Source organism: Delphinus delphis, chromosome 3 (genome assembly GCF_949987515.2).
Source record: "Delphinus delphis chromosome 3, mDelDel1.2, whole genome shotgun sequence".
In the NCBI taxonomy this organism is placed as follows: Eukaryota; Metazoa; Chordata; class Mammalia; order Artiodactyla; family Delphinidae; genus Delphinus; species Delphinus delphis.
In genome coordinates this window covers 144,898,784-144,909,359 of record NC_082685.1, presented here as the reverse complement: position 1 = coordinate 144,909,359, position 10,576 = coordinate 144,898,784, and positions in this window count along the sequence as shown.

The window sequence follows — 10,576 nt, the reverse complement described above, 5'->3', positions numbered from 1 at the left end:
GCTCCGCAACGGGAGAGGCCACAACAGTGAGAGGCCCGCGTACCGAAAAAAAAAAATTGCTTCTATTTCCCTATCAGTTTATTTAATATTACTCACTCACTCACATAACAAAAAGTCACTGCCCTCCTCCATGAGGACTGAAGACACCCTGAGACTTAAAAGGCAGTGAGTGACCAGTATGTGATGTTCAGACAAGGGTGGCAGTGTAAGAAGCCGAAGCTGGGGAAGCCAGGCCTGGGGCTGAGGCGACAGAGCAGCTGGAGAGAGGAAGGTGGCGAGAGGGCTGCTTACAGCTGCTCTCCTCACTCAGCAAAGGGGCCTGGGAACCAAAAGCCAACTCTCGATGCAAGATTCATCACTCCTGCCACTGTCAGAGCAGCTGCTTCTAGACCTCACACTTATACATAAAAGGACTTGGTGTGGAGGATGGCGTGAGAGAGTGATTCAGTAAAATAAAAGCTCTTCAGTTCACAAATGCAGGGGCCTCGGGAGCCATGCTTCTTCTGAGCAGGCAGCTCCCACCTAGCGGGGTGTGAGGAGCTCTGCCGTCCCCATTTCATAAGTCTACCATTAGGTGTCCAGGATTTCCCCACTGGAGGAGTTTTTGAGTTCTGTGATGAGCACTCTTGGGCAGATATCCCTGAGGAAGGTAGCGCATCAAGCGGTTATCTGCATCAGTTCTTACCAAGGACTTTTGAACAGACCTGGGGCAGGAGACTGAAGAAGGACAGCTCTTAGGTATCCTTGGACAAGCAAGTGGATGGGATATTGCTGTGGCTCCGTCATCTGGGAAGCCTGGAAAATATTTGACAGGGAGACCACAGAGCAAGAAACGTCTCTGAAATCTAGGTCACCTCATTCACGAGTTTTCTAAGAGCTGTTTCTGGCTGATCCCACCACTTGGACCATATGGATAAGTAACTCCAAGGCAACCTCTTCTGACTTTCAACTGTATTGAGAATTTCCACTGGTGTTTTCCACCCTTTCATTTATTCTAGTGGTTCTCAATCCTGTCTGCATAATAAAATAAACCAGGGAGCTTCTAAATATATCAGTGCCTGGATCCCATCTGAGACCAACTGATTCAGAATCGCTAGTGGGGCCTGGGCACTAAGAGTTTTTGAAAAGTCCCTGAGATGATTCTAATGTGCAGTCAGAGTTAGGAATCACTGACCCATCCTTTCCTTGACTCAGTAGGAATAAATAACAATAATATCTCTCATTTGTTGAGCACTTACCATACGTCAACCAAGTACTTCTTTGCTTTAGCTCACTGACTTCTCTCAGTAAACCTATTGTTCTCGTCTTATAGATGAGGAAACAGAGGCTCAGAGAAGTAAAGTAACTTGCCTGGTATTGCACCACTGGAAAGGGGTTATTAGGATATGACTCCATCTGTCTTCCTCCCTTCTACAGCAAAGCAGAGGACCAATGTCAGGCTGACTGCAGAGAGAAGGCCAGCTCCATAGTGGCCAGGACAAGAATCTGGAGTCCGAGTGTTATGTGTGGAATTGTAACACCCAAAAAGGCATCGAGGTCCTAACCACCAGTACCTATGAGTATGACTTTATTTGGAAATAGTCTTTTCAGACAATCAAGTTAAGATGAGGTCATTAGGGTAGACCCTACCCAGATATGACTCTGTCCTTATAAAGGGGAAAAAACTAGACATAGAAACAGACACGCACACAGGGAGAACACCGTGTAAAGATGAAAGCAGAGATGGGGTGATGCACTTAAAACTCAAGGAATGCCAAAGATTGCCAGCCAAGCACCAGAAGCTAGAAGAAGGGCATGGACGAGATTCTCCCACACAGCCCTCAGAAGGAACCAACCCAGCTGACACCTCCATCTCAGACTTCTAGCCTCAAGAACTATGAGGCGATAAATTCCTTTGTTTAAGCCACCCAATTTGTGGTAGTTTGTTGCGGCAACCCCAGCAAACTAATACAGAAAGCATGTAAGGAAGCCTTAAAAAACTCCAGACCTCATCATCTTACAGACAGGGAGATGGCAGTCTAAAAAGATTTAGCGAATTGCTCAAGTTCATGGACAGAGAATAGCAAACCTGGCCCAGAGAAGAGTCCCCAGCCCCTTAGTTTGTGTTCTCTGGCATCTTCCCATGAAATGCATTTTAAACCATGGCTTATTACTAAATCTTACTTGGGGTTATCATTTCATAATGCTCTGGCAATGTCCCTTGCTCAAAGATGTGAATAAGCTCTGTGGAGACCTAAACGGGAAGGAAACCCAAAAAAGAGAGGATATACGTATATGTATAGCTGATTCACTTTGCTGTACAGCAGAAATGAACACAACATTGTAAAACAACTATACTCCAATAAAACTTAATTAAAAAAAAGATTCTCTCTTGAACTTTTGAAAAAGAAAAGATATGAATCAGAGTTGGGCATAATTTCTTTTCTTTTTTTGGTAGGGGGGAAGGTGGGCATAATTCCTTAATCGTAGGCTGAGGGTTGAGAACATCTACACCCAGCAAACTCATGGAAGGTACCAGAGCCCCAGTTCTGCACAGCTGTCTCTGGCTATGAGAGCCCACAGCAAATGACTGGGGACATCTGGCTGCTATGATGTACCGGGACTGCCACTGAATCTTGCTTGCTGGATTGGCTCCTAGGCTACAGCCAGGACGTTGGCACAGATACCACCGTGAACCACAGAGGTGCAGACACTGCGAATACGTGTGAAAAGTCAGCTCCGTAGATGTGCTCTGCAAGCGAGAGGCAAATATTTGTTTAGCTTCACAGAGGAGGCTGTTATGTGATGTGTAGGTGCCCTGTGGCCTCCCCCAGGGCGCTCCACTGTGCCCTTGGTCAAAAGGAGATCAGCTCTGGTGTGGCAATGGACAGTCAAGAACTGTGTGCGACAGAACGTGTCTTTATATCAGTGCCAACTGAAAGGGTAGCTGAGGAAGGCATGTGTTTGCGTCATTTCCAGAAAGGAGCAGCTGGAGTGTGACCCACCTCTCTCTTACCCCTTCCCACGGAAAAATTCTCCCAACACTCAGCTCAGCGAATTCTGAGATTCTAAACTCAAGGCTTGATCCCTTTCATTGAAACTTAAAATGCAAATAAAATTAAAATACTTCCTGAGATGAGATAGTTTAGCTATACTGGTCATTTATATCTTGATGTTGAAGACCTTTTCAGATTATTTTCAGAGAAGTTTTGTTTGAGAAGAATTTACAAAAAGGAATATAGTATGTTCAGAAAGGGTCCATTGTCTCTCAATATTAGCTGGTGCTGGGACTTCCCTGGTGGTCCAGTGGTTGAGAATCCACCTTCCAATGCAGGGGACGCAGGTTTGATCCCTGGTCGGGGAACTAGGATCCCACATGCCACAGGGCAACTAAGCCTGTGTGCTCTAGAGTCCACACACCACAGCTAGAGAGCCCTCGAGCTGCAACTACTGAGCCCACGCTCTCTGGAGCCTGCGCACCACAGTTAGAGAGAGGCCCACAGGCCACAAAGAGGAGGCTGCGCACCGCAACAAAAGATCCTGCATGCTGCAACTAAGACCAGGTGCAGCCAAAATATATAGATAGATACATACATACATACATAGATACATACATACATAGATAGATACATACATACATAGATAGATATTCGCTGGCGCCATTTTAAGAAAAATAGGTTTGTGCTTTGCACCGACGTGAGGCAAAGTCAGGAGAGGAATTGGTCGGCTAATCAGGGTGTCATCACCTTGGTGAAATTACACATTTTAGGGTCTGACCCTCCTTAGGCAAGTGCAGGAGACCCATTGCCAGTGTCCCAGGAATGGATGTGTCTTGATGGCCAAAGGAAGGCTGTCAGAGACTGATGTTTTTCTGTTTTGTCTTCTTTTGTTTTTTGGCCACACTGCATGGCTTGCAGGATCTTAGTTCCCCAACCAGGGATTGAACCCTGGTCCTCAGCAGTGAAAGCACTGAGTCCTAACCACTGGACCACCAGGGAATTCCCCAGAGACTAATGTTTAAAAATCAACATTGGGCTTCCCTGGTGGCGCAGTGGTTGAGAGTCCGCTTGCCAATGCAGGGGACGTGGGTTCGTGCCCCGGTCCGGAAAGATCCCACCTGCCATGGAGCGGCTGGGCCCATGAGCCATGGCCGCTGAGCCTGCGCGTCCAGAGCCTGTGCTCTGCAACGGGAGAGGCCACGACAGTGAGAGGCCTGCGTACAGCAAAAAAATAAAATAAAATAAATTTTAAAAATTAAAAAAAATAAAAACCAGCATTCAAACATTCTCACTTATAATGAAGAATATAACTCTCAAATGGACAATACATGTTGTACATGTTTGCTGGGCAACAAATGTCCACTGTAGGAAATCTACAAAAGAAGCCAAATTCTAATCTGAGAGGTGTGTGATAAGCATGAAATCGTGTGTGTGTGTGTGTGTGTGTGTGTGTGTGTGTGTGTGAAATGAAATTTGTTACTTAATATTAATGGCTGGTATCATCATGCATTTGTGTCAGTAGTTAGGGTCCAAACAGAAAATCAGAAACCATGCCAGATACTTAAACAGAGAGAATTTAATACAAGGAATGGGTTAAGCACAGAGATAGTAATGACAGGAAGCAACCATCTCTTAAGGCTGGGAGAACAAAGGGAAGAGGGTGATGGTACCAGAATTCAGAAGCTAGAGGAAAGGTCCCTGCAGAGCTGGAACTCAGATGTCTGAGGAGGGGTCACCGCCCAGCTAAAACTGGTACCTTTATCAGGGTACAATGAGGTTCATTCTGGGAATATAGAAAGATGCTGGACTGGAGCCAACTATAGCTACCAGGGTGAAGGGCCATTGCTCAGATGACACAAAAACAGCAAGCAAAAGGAGAGAGTAAATGTCTTCTGGGATACTCCTCCTTCCAGCACCTTCTTCCAGCACCTCCTACTGGTTGACAAAGGAGAAGAGTAATCTGCAGAGTCACAGTCCCAGCATCACAGGACAGATTATTTGAAACTGGGTTGGAGCCAAGAGACAGCTGCATGGTTTGAACAGAGGAGGTGCACCAGCCCCGTCTCTAAGAATGGTCCTGCTACAGGAGCAGAAGTCAAGTTACTGATGCAGCCCTTGAGACTCATCACTCAGGCGGATCTGATTCTCCCTTTGTGAATTTTATTCAGACCATCTCATTTTTCCTAATAATTTCTTTCTGCAGGCAGAGACAATCAAAAGCTCTCTTATTTCCCCTGGAGGCTGCACCCAGAACACCTGGATTGGATTAGGGTATTCATAAATGACCTTTGGACTCTTTCTCTTTCAGGGAATAGTAGACACTGACATAATGACCTCCCCCAGGACTGGTCAGCCCAAAGTCGTTTTCCTCATTCAGAAACTGGGGCTTCACTTCTGCCGATGGAGGCCAAATGAGCTTGATCCAGATGCTGAAGAAGCCTGAGGCAGAAGCAGCTGACACTCAGGAACTCCATTTCCCAGCAAGGGCCAAGCCATGCCATCCTCCTGGTAATCTGAGGCAAAGTAGAGAGTCACGTAATCAAGGTGAGACAAGTGTTGTTTTCTCAGAGATCTTGCTGGGCTAAAGCAAGATCCTAACAAATGGAATATACATATATATATACACATATGTATATATTCATATATACATATATATATACATACGTATATATTCACATATACATATATATACACATACGTATATCTTCACATATACATATATATACACATACGTATATATTCACATATACATATATACACATACGTATATCTTCACATATACATATATACACATACGTATATCTTCACATATACATATATATACACATACGTATATCTTCACATATACATATATATACACATACGTATATCTTCACATATACATATATATACACATACGTATATCTTCACATATACATATATATACACATACGTATATCTTCACATATACATATATATACACATACGTATATCTTCACATATACATATATATACACATACGTATATCTTCACATATACATATATATACACATACGTATATCTTCACATATACATATATATACACATACGTATATCTTCACATATACATATATATACACATACGTATATCTTCACATATACATATATATACACATACGTATATCTTCACATATACATATATATACACATACGTATATCTTCACATATACATATATATACACATACGTATATCTTCACATATACATATATATACACATACGTATATCTTCACATATACATATATATACACATACGTATATCTTCACATATACATATATATACACACGTATATCTTCACATATACATATATATACACACATATATCTTCACATATACATATATATACACATACGTATATCTTCACATATACATATATACACATACGTATATCTTCACATATACATATATATACACATACGTATATCTTCACATATACATATATATACACATACATATATCTTCACATATACATATATACACACACATATATCTTCACATATACATATATATACACACACATATATCTTCACATATACATATATATACACATACATATATCTTCACATATACATATATATGTATACATACATATGGAGAGAGAGAGAGAGATTTGGATGCATATACACATAAAGAGAGATTTACTTTAAGGAATTGCCTCATGCAACTGTGGAGGCGGACAAGTCTGAGACCTACAAGACACACCAGCAGTCTGGAAACTCTAGCAAGAGTCCATGCTGTAGTCTTGAGTCCAAAGGCAGTGTGGAGGCAGGATTCTTTCCTTCTTGCGGACCTCAGGCTTTTCTCTTAAGGCCTTCGGCTGATTGGATGAGGTCCGCCTGCATTATGGAGGGCAATCTGTTTTACTCAAAGTCTACGGATTTCAATGTTAGTCACATCTTTAAAAACACCCTCACAGCAACATCTAGACTGGTATTTGACCAAACAGCTGGGCACCAGAACCTAGCCAAGTTGACGTGTAAAGTTAATAGGTGTCATTGTAGAAAGTGAATAGATATCTCAGGAGAGCTGAGTACATTTGGTAACCCCAAAGAATAATCCAATAATACTTGAGAGTCTGGAAGAGAATTTCCCCATCCTGAAATATTCCAGGGAGGATTAGCGCTAGGGGACAGGCCTGTGGAGATCCCTCACTCTCCCTACCTTCAGTGTCTCTAAGCTCAGCCTTCCTTAGGCTTCCATAGATGTCCCTGCCCCCACCCAATCCTTCCTTCCGTTGCCCATCAGTCCTTATATGTTCCTCTCTCCTGGTCACTATCTCCTTGCCTGAAAAGCCTCTCTAATGCCAGAGTCCCTCTTCATGATGTTTTGTCAGGCTTATTCAGGTGACACCGCAATGGGTTCTCTTGCTGTTGTAATAAATGTCTGAACACTCATTTCACACTTAGCATCATCTCCATGGCAGACACTGTTTTGTTTAGGGACTGACAACTATTCTTTCTTCCTTGTAACAAAATCTTGATTTTGTTCTTCTTTCTGAGGAAGCAAGTCTAAGCCACAGGGAGTAAATCAGGATTGGTGTCATCTTTTTGCCAGTAATTATCTGGGGTGTTGACTTTGACATAATCCAGTGGGAAAGGAATCTGCTAGGGTACTTACGGGAAGGACTCAAGACTCTTCACTCTTAAAAAGGGACACGCAAGATGGAAATGTACATTTTCTGTCTCTTCCTCCACTTAATCTTATCGTGTTTACAGATGAAGTGGAACACTACTGACAACCCCGAGGACGGCAGAAGGGAAAGATATAAAGAACCTGCTCCTTGAGGGCATCCAGGAGCCATTGATTCTAATCTCCAAGCCACTCAACTGTCTTGCTCTGTGAGAGAATACATTATGTATTGTTATGCCTTTGATAAACGATGCTGTCATTATTGTGTTATGACTTAATAATCTCTGCACATTTGCCTTTCTTCAACTAGATTGAAGATCCTTGAGGGAAATAATAATACCATGTTTATTATTGTATTTACAGCTTTCACATAGTAAACACTCCATAAAAGCCTTTAACTGATAGAATAAATACATGGAAAATATAACCCAAATTAACAGATCACGTATGGGTTGATTAGTTAAAGCTCCCCTGAGCTCAAAACAGAAGCCAAGGGATTCAGAGGCTGGAGAATTCTGCCTCCGTTTGTGTGTCCCTCAGTACTTCCTGAAGAGGCAGTGTACCCCCTCCTCACGTCAGTCCCTTCTTTCCTCACCAAAGCCTTTTATGACTTCTCACAGCAGAAACGGTGCCCTGTATTGCCATTTCATTGTTCTCTTCCTAGACATTTCCCAGCTTCCTTTGCAGTTCAACTGGGACCAGGAGACTGGATTCTGGTCAGTGGACATGGGTGAGGTGAACCACTTCTGAACTTGGCCTTGAAGACCTTCAGTGAGATTATCCTACTTTTCTTCTTCCACACTGACCTGGGAGGCCATGTGTTCCATATGGGGGCTGTGGTGGCAGAGCCTCTGTCAGCCTGGGTCCCTCAATGACTGGGTGGAGAAGAACCCCGCTGACCCTTATAAATCATATACTCCAAGTAAGAGATGCACTTCGTTGTGTTAAACCACTGTGCTTTGAGGATGAATTTATTTTACAGGCAGTCTTAACCTACCTCACCTAATAGGCATCCTTAACTAGATCAGTTCCTTCTCTCTTATGTTCTTGGAGCACTAAAATCTCTTCTTTGTAGTACTTTCCCAGTTAATGTCTGTGTTTGTTTGTTGTATTCTTTTTTTATTGAAGTATAGTGGATTTACAATGTTGTGTTAGTTTCAGGTATACAGCAAAGTGATATGTACATATATACCATATCTTCTTTATCCATTCATCTGCCGTTAGACATTTAGGCTGCTTTCATGGCTATTGTAAATAGTGCTGCCATGAAATGGACACTGGTGTGCATGTATATTTTCAAATTAGAGTTTTTCTCTTCCAGATATATGCCCAGGAGTGGGATTGCTGGATCATATGGTAACTCTATTTTTAGTTTTTTAAGGAACCTCCATACTGTTCTCCATAGTGGCTGCACCAATTTACATTCCCACCAACAGTGTAGGAGCGTTCCATTTCCTCTACACCCTCTCCAGCATTTATTATTTGTAGACTTTTTGATGATGTTGTATTCTTTTATTAATGTTGTTCTCTTCACTAGACTGTGTATTCCATGTGAGATCATTTGTTTTCTATTATAGTTTTAGTATCTAACATTGTTCCAGGAATGTAAGTGCCGATAAATATTTGCTAATGATGGACAGATGGATGAGTGAATGGATGGATGATCGATGGATGGATGGACGGTCGGCGAGTGCATGGGTGGACGACGGATGGATGAGAGATGGATAGATGGGTGGGTGGTTGTATGAATGAAAGGATGGACAGATGGATGAGTGAATGGATGGATGATCGATGGATGGATGGACGGTTGGCGAGTGCATGGGTGGACGACGGATGGATGAGAGATGGATAGATGGGTGGGTGGTTGTATGAATGAAAGGATGGACAGGTGGATATTTGTTTTGGCTTCAGAGTCAACTTGAGTTTGATTCCCAGCTCCCAACTTTCTAGCTGTGTTTCCTTAGCCATTCTAAGTCTCAGGTTCCCAATTAGTAAAATAAGACTCCTGATATTTGTCTCCCATGGTGCTGGTGAAGATTAAAAGACATGGTTCTGTAGTGAGGCACTGTCTTCCCAGCACAGGGCCTGGCACCCACTAACTATCATTGTAGCTCAAAAATAGAAAAAAAGGGGTGGAGCTGGAGGAAATGATTAGAAAGAAGACATTTGGTCAATATAAACTTTTATTATACTTCCTGCTAGTGAGTAAGCAATTAAAAAGAGCATTTGAGTCATTAAACCTATTAAGAGGTTTCAGATCAATAAAAACAATTTGTTTCTTTTGTGTCTTTTTTTAAGTGCTGGGAGAAATTTTTCCTCCATTGAATTCAGCTCGTTGGTGTCCAAGAAATAGTTTGGGAGCCCCGTGTAATCTATAAGATATTTCATTAACTTCTTTTATTTCTCAAAGATGCATTTGAGAAAATAAGGATAGATTTCTTTTCTATGCAGAAACAGAGACAAACCTCCAGAAGGAGTAAAGCTCTACAGATATATGAATAACTCATAGAAAACTTTCAAACCACCTTGAAAATTAATCATTTGGTTCAGCAAGTAATAGGGCTGCCCTGTCTTGCCTGCTTTCGTGGTTTGCCACAGTTCGTTCCAGGATCTTCTGGAGGTATTAAAGAGCAAAATGTTTCCACATGAGTCATGCTGATTCCAGACACTCCACCCCAACCACAGAGGGGAATAGATCTGGGGTTGGCGTCCCAAATACATTTCTTTATTCCGAGCCTTAAAGTAGGTCATACAGGAAAGGCATTCTTGGATTCTAAACCAAGAGTCTACCCAGCCGTGTCCGCTGATGAGTTTCCTCATCCCATTGGTCCCTGTCTGCTGGTGTGACGTGGTGCTCTCATCTTGCAGAGCCATTTGTCCCTCTAGGCTGCCGGACTTCCAAGGAAGCCAGTTGAATGCTCACGCCCTGTGACTGCATCCTTGGCTGGCCC